General features: G+C 40.0%; 1 long non-coding RNA gene across 1 annotated transcript; it reads right to left on the reverse strand.

Annotated features, from left to right (window-relative positions):
• Positions 1–142: 142 nt before the first annotated feature.
• Positions 143–9,961, reverse strand: LOC108445595. Its single transcript, XR_001860521.1, has 3 exons — positions 9,864–9,961; positions 6,073–6,075; positions 143–153 (listed from the first exon to the last, which is right to left on the reverse strand). It is a non-coding gene; the product is annotated as an uncharacterized LOC108445595 (long non-coding RNA).
• Positions 9,962–11,835: the final 1,874 nt, after the last annotated feature.

An 11,835-nucleotide genomic window follows, 5' to 3' on the forward strand; every position in this document is an offset into this window, starting at 1 on the left:
CAATCTGCTATTAAGTTCACTCTATTTTGATCATTTTAGGTTGATTTCTGTATTTAACAGTCTCTGGAGCTGTTTGTAGAAGGAAATATAAAACCCATATAAGACAATATGTTCTCTTCAGTGTTATTATGTTGACTGGATTCCTACTGGGACCTAGCCCTCTGATATCACAGTTGAAGTATGAACTGGCTCTTATTTCAGCCCATAAGACCACAGACAAGTCACTTTCTGTGAACAGTGTGTGCCTCAGTGTTACACTTCTTCAAAAGTTGTGTTCATTTCCTTCTTGAGTAACACAAAGTGTTTCAAAAAGGCTGCCCTCAGATTTCTTGGGGAAATATTAGCTAAGCTTTCCCTTTCTTACAAAGAATGGATAATCTAAGCTGTATGGCAATCTGTCACCAATATTTAGGAACTGAAAATTGATTTAATGAATTTGAGATGATGTGATGTTTCCAGAACTTCTGCAGTGGAGCCGCACTTACTATGAACTTAAACTGCCTCTCTCCTTCTCTGTTCTGTGGGCTTTTGTTTGGAAACCAGGTAGGCACAGCAGGGTGTTTGTCTCTGTTCTGTACCATATCTCACTTTTTACTGGATTTTAAGGAAGCCACTACAGTAAGTAGTTTAATACATCTATGAAATAGCATGTGACATGCTTGTTTCACAGTCTTTTTCAGGTGAAGATGCCGTTATGATGGGGCAGTTTGCCTGCTAGCAGTCTAGGCAATTTATCAGTTATTTGATTACTCTTTAACATACTTTGAACCACCATTAAGTTTGATACACAAAGCAAAAGACCAAGGTTTTTCCAGGTTAAAATTTGCACTTGCTTCATGGTATAGGAGATTTCACTCTCTTCTGAGCACAAGGAGAGGCCTGCTCCACTCCACCTTGGAGTCAGGTGAAGGCCACAAGCCCTCAGGCGAGTCTGCAAGAATTGAGGCTCTCAGGTCAAAGCAAGGCCAGTTTGGATCAGGTTCCTCAGGACAGGTCCTGTCAAGTTTTAAACATCTCCAGTGGCAGGGATTGCCCAATCTCTCTGTCCTACGTGTTAGTGTTTTACTGTCCTAACGATTATTTTTTTCCCCTTTTAACAATATTTAATTGCAATATTCCTTGTTGCAGCTTGGTGTCCATTATTTCCCATCCTGTCACTGGTGCACCTCTTTAGAAGAGATTGGTGCTGTCTCTCCCTCTCTCTCACTCTCCCCCTCTCCCCTTCTTTCCTACTTCAGGCTGTGTTTGAGACCAGCTAAAGTTGCCCTTGTTTTGCTGAACCTTCTGTGTCTTGCAGAGCTGCCTTTTGTAGTTGGACTTTTATTGAACCTCATTTAAACTTGATTGATAAATAAATTCTTATGTAAGAATCAGGTTTTCTGTTTCAAGGTCTGAAATGTGGGCACATTTGGGGTCTGTAAAGTGTATAATTTGGATTTGATAACCATATTATTGAAAGCTGGTTTATGAAGGACAGGTCTTTGTCGGTCGTACTTTTGCTACAAAAACTCATGTCACTTTGAGTGTGTTATCTCACTGAAACTGTGTATTTCCCTTGAGGCAATGGCTGAACACCATGAACCTTGATTGTTTCCAAAGGCTCAGGGAGGCCCAGGGATCCTGAGCTCTAGTTTGTGCTGATTGTCCATAATGTACTTGAAGCTTATCTTTCTATACTTCATTGACTCACAGTATACAAGCATTTGCATAATATGAAAACTCTAAATGGAAGAAAGGTGCCAATTATCAAATATGAAATAGATTTCAGGATAGTCAGGCATTCACTTTTCATTACAGATCTGCCCTTGCTATTCTTGAATGCTGCCAGGAGGATGATACTAGAAGGTTTTATGGGTACTTGGCTGGAAAAGATACTATTTAAATAAGTTTAATTACTAACTATCTGTTTTGTTTGTGTGGGTTTTTTTTCTAGTGTTCTTGAATAGGAGATAATCTGACACAAAGTGTATTTACAGCATAGGTAAATGACGCAACTGTTTATATGCAATTTTCTGACAGTATTTATTAATGTGAAATTGGCAGTCTACAGATCAGGAAAGCATGGTGTAGGTAGTGCTCTAGAAGTACTAGGAAAATGAGAAATACCGATTTGGAGAATACAGCACATAGCTGTAAGTCATTCTAATGTTGACAGACCACTTCCAAGGCATAAAAGTGTATTAGAAATGAGTCCTTTTTCCGTATCAGCTCTCTCTTGAATCTCTTCATTGAAACACAAGCATCCAGGGCTCTAAGTCATTCTCACATGCCAGATGGAGTTCGAGCTGTTGTTTCCTCAGCTACAGTTTTGTGGGTGAATTCCCTTCTCTCTTCTGTGGACATGTACACCCCTCTAATCTCCAGTCTGCTGTCTCCTGCCATAGAGGAGATTAAAAGATGTTTTCTTCCTCTGCCTTTAAAACAAATAAAGGGGTGGATTTATTCTGTTATTTTAAAGGGGTTGTTACTCTAATTTGGGAGTAATGAGACAAATTGCTTGAAAAGTAAAGAGGTTGCATTTCTCTTTATTGTGTAATAGAAGCTACTTTTCTGAGGTATGTTACTGAACTGTATACTTCAGAGGTGGCTCCATGAAGAAATAAGTGTCTGATCATAAGTTTGAGTTTATGTGAGACAACAAGAGTGAGTTGATAGACAAATATGGCCTGAGATATTTTCCTCTCACTGATTCTTGACAGCAGCATATTATCAGATTAGGTCTATTTTCATATCAGAGTAAATTACCGAAAATTCATACTGGACTCTGTGCTCCAAGGAGCTTTTGCTAACATTGGTCAGATGCAGCCCACCTGAGAGGACACTGTTGCTAGCTGGTCATAATTATTTGTATTAATCCTCTCATAAGTGTCACATTCAAACCACAGCTCCCATTATCTTTTCCCTTTCTTCACATCATCCTTCTTGTCCAACCACTATCTGACTTTCTCCATTCCTCCTTTGAAGTGGATTTGGTCTTTTCAGCTCCAGCACAGGCATTTGTGCATATGCAGCTCCCAGCTGCATTCCACAGGCCTATATTCCAGATGCCTGTGAGGACCAAACAAACCATTACTGTCTGTACCACAAAGTATATGAGAATACATCTGGAAAAGGGAAATACTAGCTGCCTGATAACAAAGAGACCACTGTGGATGAAGAACTATTGTAAGGAATTGTGGCAAGAGGAGAAAGAATCTGCCCATTTTAAGTTGCTGGTTTTTTTGGTTGTTGGTTTGTGGTTTTTTAATTTGCCCTAAGAAAGTAGGAGTTTTAAGACTACTGCTGGGACATCAGTTACTTCTTGTCTGAGGTGTCATATTTAATACTGTACTGTAGTATTGTGTTCAATGCTGTGAATTCAGTTTTGTAGCCAGTTAAGTGAGCTCTCTTCTATCCCAAGTATTTTGCTTAGAGTTTTGTTCTCCACCAGTGATGTGTTGGTGACAGGATGGAGTTCAGTTTTGACAGAAGTAGTTCAGGATGGGAGACTGTCAGTTGGGAGATCTGTGGACATTTGCTGTCCCTGGAACTGCCTCTGTGCTCTCTACTCTGCCTCTGGGCTGCATATACAGTGTGAGTCCCCCAAATCTGTGGGGACTCTGGGGGAGGTGGGGTGTTGATCTCCTAAACACTGTAACAGGCTGCATGCCAGCCATATCTGATATGTTAGGCTTCACACTTCCATTAATTCAGACAACATCCTCTTTTGATTGCTTTGCACGACAGGTTTCAGGGCATCAGAATTGTTACTCAGATGACTGGATTTGGTCTCAAAATAGAGATGAAGCACATAAAGTAAGACAGCTAGGGACAAAAAGTGGAAATATGGAGAGGACATTGCAAACATTGCTTTAAAATTAGGGGGAAGTTGTTTTCTAGGCTGAGTAGCCAGCACTAGGGCGGGAAGGAGATTTAAGAAGTTAGACTTGATATGCACATAAGAACAGTTCTAAGAAACTTCAAAGAACAGGTAGTTTGTACCATAGCATGCCTAAACTAGATTGTTTCAGCACACCTAAAAAAGGTTGCCTCCTCTTTCATATTGGGAGTAACATCATAATATTCAGGACTTTCTTTACCCCGGGAATCATAAACATAAAGCACTGTTCTGCACACTTGATTTTTATAAAGTCTGGATTTAGAAGGTATGTAGGGCACTAAATGTCCTTTTTTCTATGTTGTTGGTGGGGGAGCTGCAGTTCTAGTTTTAGCTCCAGCCTCTTATAAAACATACTAGTGTAATGTTATTCAGCCAAAAACCAGCCATTGCATTTGTACTTTTTAAGCAAATTGAACAAGCGGCAGTAAAGCAGACAATAGCGTTTTCTCTCACTCACATTTTTAGAAATGCATTTGATAGCCTCAGTGTTATGGTCAAGAATGGCAGCCCTGTGGTTCTATAATTTCTGTTAAATGGCATTGCTTTAGACAAACTGGCAGTAGGCTTTTTTCTCCTCACCAAGCAGTTTAATTCAGATAACTCCTCAGTCATCAAAGGCTCCTTTGGTTGCACCACAATCATTGTGACAGTTCCAGGTAAGAGTATTTGGCAGGGATAGCTCAAGGGTTCATTCTTTTCAGAATGTTTACTTTACCTGACGTATCTTTCCTGGGTGCCACAGTGATTAGTCATCTGTATATTGTTTAAGGGAAGCTAAGGAATAATATTCTTCCCTAGAAAAATATTCTTCCCTAGAAAAATATTCTTCCCTAGAAACAGCTCGGGAGTGTGTAATAAAAATAAATAAATGATAAAACCCCCTCAGCACTGAAGAAGATGTGCTAGGAGAGAATTAAAATAAGTTGCACAGCAAGCAAAACACTGTGTAGAACAGTGTGAGTATGTGTATTCTAGGTAGGGCAGAGAATCTTGACTGTCATCAAGATTGCCTGAAAATTCTCATAAATTATTGTAAACAGGATTTTTAAAATAAATTTCTTCACAAACTTTAACTGTTTGGGTTGATAACTTCCACGTTGGGCTTCCTCCTGGGGCAAAACATTTGGAAAGACTATGATCAAAATGGTTTGGTTGTTTCTGGAAAGGAAGTGAGTATGCATTGTTCTGTGTAAAATTTTGAGCACTTTTTCTCCCTTGAATTGCATCTTTCTTTTGCTATTTCAGTATACCATCAAAATCTATTGTCAAAGTGTGATCTTCTTTCCTTTAAGTACTGGTTCCTGTTGAGAAAGATGCTATTGTTGCCTTATTTCATGAGCTGGAATGATTGAGGTCTGTACAGCGACTCTAAATATTCCTAGTGATGCTATTGAGTCACAGGCTTATCAGTAGGATTCCATGCTATGGTATTTGTGGAGAGCTGGATAGATCTGAATTTTTAGAAACATGGTAATTTACAAATAAAAGCTGAGATTATGACTTGAGAGTTTAAAATCAGGATGAAATCTGCTGGATAATGCAAGTACAGCAGTCACTCATTGAGCAGTTCAAATATTTTGTTCAAGTGTATCAAATCCAATTTTTTTTTTTTTTTCTCTTCAGTTAAGTGTGTGCCTTCAGGGCCTTTTTATTGCATGCTTTTCAGAACTTGCTCCAGAGACAGAACTATTAATTTCCTCCTAGGTTTCTGCATAGCACTCAACACTACAGTGCTTCAAAAACCATTAATGAAGTTATTTCACAACAGGCCGTGAAATGAGGAGGAATTACTGTCCTCATTTGACAGATGGAGACTGGGGCAGAGTAAATCAAGGCACCTACTTGAAAATACCTACTAATTGGGAATCCAGGAGACATCCTGCTCCTATCTTTTGCATAATACTTAACATTGGTAGTGGTGGTAAGCTGAAAGCACAGCTGCCTTTAATTTCAGCTGCATTCATGAGTGACCAGCACTTTGAGCAGGGCAGACCCCAGTTTCAATTGGGCACAGAGCACATGAGGAACATACAGCTAGTAGGTGACCTTGAGTGAAAAGCTTGGCTTTAGGAAACTTGTCCTGCATCTCATAGACTGTCTTATGAAAAAAGCAGATGTAGGCTCCAAACTCTTTGAGGTGACTTTTTAACTACCTGGAGTAGGAAATTGCCTTTTTTTCCCACCCTCCCTACATTCTTCTCTCATTACATAACTGAATGTCACCAATGCGTGGGGCAGCCCATCTCATCCTTGGGCAGCAGCCTTCTGCCCTGCATCGATTCATCCCACAGACACCATGCCACGCACTGTGTAAGATGGTGACCTTGTGGAAAACTCAGTTTGCGATTGAGTAAATGTACTTGTTTTAGATTGGGTAGAGTTAATTTTCTTCACAATAGCTAGTATGGGACTAGTTGTATGATGTGTTTAACGAAATGCCAAACTCTTGTCCTGTCTTTGATCGTAAACACTGAAGCTTGAGATGTATCACCAGAGAGAACTTCAGGGTACTAATGAGATAAGGAGTATACTGGTGTAAAACTGCTCTGTGTATGTTTCTGTAGGCAGATGCAGTATGAGCAGGGATGACTGTTGCTTAACTGTATTGATTTCCTCCTATTTCCCATCTCTTACCCCTTGGTGTTATACCTAGATCTCCAGCTCTGTAGGGTAGGGACTACTGTGCTTTGCTTGTGTAGAACTTAGTATAGTGTGGTCTTGATCAAGGAACTTCAGTTGTTTTTGTAGAGTCTCTCTGCTTTCATGTTATTCATGTTATCACCGGAAAAACAATGAGTCTCAACTAGGTAATTGAAGTATTTGCTATATGGACTGTTCTCTGTGGACCTCTGAGGTGGTGATCACTGACAGTTTGCTGTGTGTATTGCCCATCTAGAATGTTGTAGGGAGAATTGCAATTTGTTCACTAACTTTTGTTTCTCTTAAGTGAATTTAATGTGTTCTATACTTTTCCATTTAATAAAGTACTAGTAGTTTATTAAAAGAGAACATTAAATTGACCTGTATACCTTTATCACAGGACTGTTGTGAAGATTAATAATTAGATAATGTTTATAAAGCACTTTTTATGAGTGAGAAGTGCTATAGAGTGCTAGGTATTATTATTGCAGCATGATAGAGATCACAAAACACAAGTGAGTTAGCTCTAGGTTCAATCCTTATAAGGCAAAGCATACCAGGGGCAAAATAACATTGCAGTTATTTTTCTTACATCCAGCACTTCATTAACTACCACATAGGGTTATATAACTCCGTGAGAGTCTAACTTAGTAAAGTTTATAATCATAGCAGGAAAAGTTCTCATGGTTTTGCAGGCAAGACTTGTATGTACAGCCTTTAAGGTCACACAGAGTTCCTCCAGCTATGCTGCATTAGTGCCTCCAGTTGCATGTAGGGACATCACTGCTGAATTTGGCACTCTCCACGTTAACCCCTATCACACAATGCCTCTGTCTAGGTTAGATAATACATGGCACTAAATATAGGTTTTCACTACATGTAAAGTGGCATAATGCCATTAAATAAATACAGACACCTCTATCTTCTGAAGATTTTACTATGCTTTCTCTCACCAGCTCTTTTCCACAGTCTTAGTCACTCCTTAATCTCTGCTTTTACTCTAAATTTTTACTGAAGATAAAAATTTTTACCCCAGCAAATCCATCACTTTTTTCTGGCTCTTTAATTTCTTTGAGAAAATCAGTCAGCATTTTCTTTCCTCTTTAATTCTCACTTACTGCTTATTTTGCTGCAGGTGGCCCACTACTACTGCTGCAGTCATTGCTTTTCCCAAGGATGCCATAAACACAGAATATTTTCTCAAGTCAAATTCTGGTGCTGCCTGTTTTCTGCCTCATCCTTTGTAGGACAGTCTTGAGCCAAAACCTTGAGAAGCAGCATTTATTACCTGGTATAGCTACCTGCTGTGTAGAGGAATGTGAAAGAGACTCCCTAAAGAAGTGGTGTGCCAAAGCTATGGAAGACAGTCCATTAAGAAAAATCATGTGCCTCTTTCAATTGGATTTAACTTCCATGCTGCACCTTTTTAGGGGAGGATGGAATGTTTCTTGTTTGGTTTTCCCCTCTCCCTTCTTTCTATAGGAACTGTCAGGAGACAGCCTCTTAAATCCTGACTGCTGGTATGTAGACTAACTCCCTCTGAACTTCATGCTAGCCACACTAGTCTGACTAAAGCATTCCTCCATCTTATCTTTTTTAAAAAGGGAAACAAGTAAATGTACACTAACATACCATGTTCCTCTGTACAGTTCACAACCAAACTACTGAAGTGAATTTAATGCACTTCTTTGCTTCTGAAATGTGCAAAATGTTTATTAAAATGCCAGATCTTATATGAGAAATGCTGAAGAGAAACCTGTTTCCTTGAGCACCAGATACATGAGCTCCAAGGGAACAGTTTCTGGATATGTCAGACAGGTGTTTGTCAGGATCTAATTGCAGCTCATTGAGTAAAACTGCAAAGCACCTGTGCTGATAGAAACCTGCAGTCACGAGAGCTCACAACTCACAAGATCATGGATACCTGTCCACATACTTTAGACACCCATAACGTGCTTCAGGGAGTCTCCAGAAAGTTATGTTGGGTTCGTTTCTAGGAACTCCCATCTGCCTTCATGTCCAGACACTGACTGTGGCACCTACAGAGGGTATGTGGGCTAGAACAGATGGATCCTGGTGAGGACCTGACCTGCCCAGGTCCACAAGCACATTCATATGTGCAAGGTATGTAGCTGAGGGTGCCCTGTAGGACTTGACCACAAAGTAAACATGTTGGCCCTCCTGTGGGAAGCAAGGCAAGCAGAGGTCAATTTGATCATAAGCACAGCCCAGTGTCTCTTGTACATATGGTACTGTAACTTTGAGATGTGAGAGGTGCTAGAATGAAAACATAGATGAACAGGCAAAAGATTTAATTTAGGGATCTACCAATACATTTCTGTGAGTTTGTGCAGTGGTAGCATTTCTGTGTGGGTAACACAACAAAGAGAGGGAACTCTAACTCTGTAAAGGAAAGAGAAGCTCTACCTTGCCTAAATTGGAACCAGCTGACTCCAAAACCCAACAGGCTGGGGAGGGGATTATTTATAGTCAAACCAGCAAGGGGAGGATTATTTATAGCCAAATGTGGAAGCAAGGCGACAGGTGGTGAGGAGCACTTGGGTCAGACAAAGACATCTGCTGGGAATGTCAGCAATACAAAGGTAACTCTGTATCCAGTAGTAAATGATAGAACAGAAATTACACCTGACCTGGAGGAAGAAAGGTTGCAAAGGCATATTTGAGGGAAGTAACAACATGTCAGACAAAGGAATTAACTAAAAGTAGGCATGCTGCCAAAAATAAAACCTGTGTACCAATGAGAGCCCTAAAGTGAAAAGCAAGTGAACTAAGTGCCTGGGGATGAAAGAGGACTGACCTTCACCACACAAATGTGACTCAAACAGTTGATAGTAATGCAATATTGTAGTTCATAATTATTAGCTGGACAAAATAGATCAAATGTGGGAGTATTTCAGTCTAGGGCTATAAATGCCATAGAACAGACCAGCCATGAGGACGGGGTATAGATTGGAAGGACGTTGAGATGCTTGAGTGTGTCCAGAGGAGAGCCACAAGTTTGGTGAGGGGCTTGGAACACAAGTCCTATGAGGAATGATTGAGGGAACTGGGATTGTTTAGCCTGGAGAAAAGGAGACTTAGAGGTGACCTCATCACTCTCTACAACTTCCTGAAAGGAGGTTGTAGACAGGCGGGGGTTGGTCTCTTCCACCAGGCAGCAACTGACAGAATGAGAGGACACTGTCTCAAGCTGCGTCAAGGAAGGTATAGGCTGGATATTAGGAAAAAGTTTTTCACTGAAAGAATAATAAATTACTGGAATGGTCTACCCAGGGAGGTGGTAGAGTCACCATCTCTGGCTATGTTTAAAAAAAGACTGGACATGGCACTTGGTGCCATAGTCTAGTTGAGGTGTTAGGACATGGGTTGGACTCGAAGATCTTGGAGATCTCTTCCAACCTTGTTATTCTGTGATTCTGTGATTTCTGTGGTCCAACCAGCTATTCTTTCTCAATGCACAGGTATACAATAGCTTGGCTGGGAACTGCTGCTCTTCTAGTGCAGTGTTTTTAAATATTTTAGGAATATCTAAAATTTGTGAAAGTGTTTTGGTGTGGAGTTATTTTTAAATTAGAAGAAAACTCACCAAAAAAAAAAAAGGTAGCCTTATACTCGTTGTTGCTTGTTCAATGAAATGGTGTTGAAGACCTGATTCTTGTTCTCACTAATGCCGCTTGCTGTTACTCTGGCTTTATATAACACAGACAGAAATACATAAGAGATCGACTGTTTGAGTGTAAAGAAGGGGTAGTGTAAATGAAAATTGTTCCCTGCCTGTGCAGTTGTGAGGAGTATTAATGAGGTAGCATTTACCCATTTATAAAATGGCTTTGTGTGTCAACAGGCCAAAGTTCAAAGAAGCAGTTTCTTGACAATTTGCAAGATTAGGCCAAAGATCAGCTGCTTCTTCAGACAGGCACAAACAGAGAGCTCTCAGTCATACATTAATTGCCTCAAGGTATCAATCTATACTTAGTAATAGCCACAGTATAATTAGGTTTCATGTCTTTCTGAGAAAGAATACAAGAAATTTTGTGATTCAACACTGGGAATCTATTGCTGGACTGTTTAAACATTCTAAAATGTGCTTTTGGGATGTTTGCAGTGTCTAAAGCAAATTCAAGAGGCTAGAAAAATCTCTTACGCTATCCTGTGTTCTGGTTATTTTCTATTTTAAAAACAAATAATGAAAAAATATGAAGTTAAACCAGAAGAAATCTAGATACAGTCAAAGAAAGACTACTGTAGGAGAGACTTGGATTTTTAATTCAAAGTGGGCAAAGTTGCAAAATGAGGAAGTCTAAAATGGAGAGGAATTTTTGGGAGAGGAAAGGGAACAATGTGAAAAGTAAGAAATAGAGAACTGGTCAAATGAAATTTCGTGCAACTTTTAATTAGCATCTAGAACTCATTGGCATAAAATATCATGGGAGTGGAGAACTTAAGAGGGTTGAAAAAGATCAGGCATTTGTATGGATAATGAGAGAATCTAAATTACATTGACTAGACTAAAAACATTAATAAAGATGTAAAACTTTATGCTTGTGGGCAGGAGCCAAACACATATGCATGGGGTTCCAGGGAAACTTCTTGCTTGAGGTGATTATTCCATAATATTCCCCTTGGATTTTTTTTTTTTTTATTTTATTTTTTTTTTTTTGGCTTTCCTTTGTAGCAATAGGAACTGATGCAGTTGAGGGTCTGCTAAGAAATTCTGTGTTTCTTTGCATTTGTGCTTGTGTAGGAGGGGAGAAAAGGGTGACACAAGAATATGCTCCTAATAAGTGCTTCTCAGAAGGAAATAACCTTTAGACAGTTGTAGAGAAGACAAGCAAAGTAACCCTACTGTAACTGACCTTAGGGCTGTCTCCTCAGTTGTGTGGAAGAAAGACCTGGTCAAATTTTCCTTAGCTCTCAGGCCTCCCATCTGCCAATTCTGAGCAATGCAGAGTATAGATGACTTTCTGCAAACCCATTGTGGTTTTGCCCCCATCTTCTCCTTCAAAGTAAGTTTATCATTTCAAGTATATACAGAGATTATTCCTGCTCAAAAGCAATGGCTCCTCCTACATAATCTGCTTCATACCAGCACTCTGCAGGTCACAGGATGCAAGTGGTCTGTCAGTGGCAGTGCATGTTAGGTCTGTGGCCTGGGGGCCTCAGTGCAGCCCCTAGTCTGCCAGGTGAGCCAGCACAGCAGATGTGCTTTCCATCTTGCCCTCCATCAAACTGGGGCTGCATCTACCCACATGGTAGTTTGCTTTCGTGACCTCTGTTCTGCATGGAGAAATAGA

This window comes from Corvus brachyrhynchos, unplaced genomic scaffold (genome assembly GCF_000691975.1).
Source record: "Corvus brachyrhynchos isolate BGI_N302 unplaced genomic scaffold, ASM69197v1 scaffold101, whole genome shotgun sequence".
Classification (NCBI taxonomy): Eukaryota; Metazoa; Chordata; class Aves; order Passeriformes; family Corvidae; genus Corvus; species Corvus brachyrhynchos.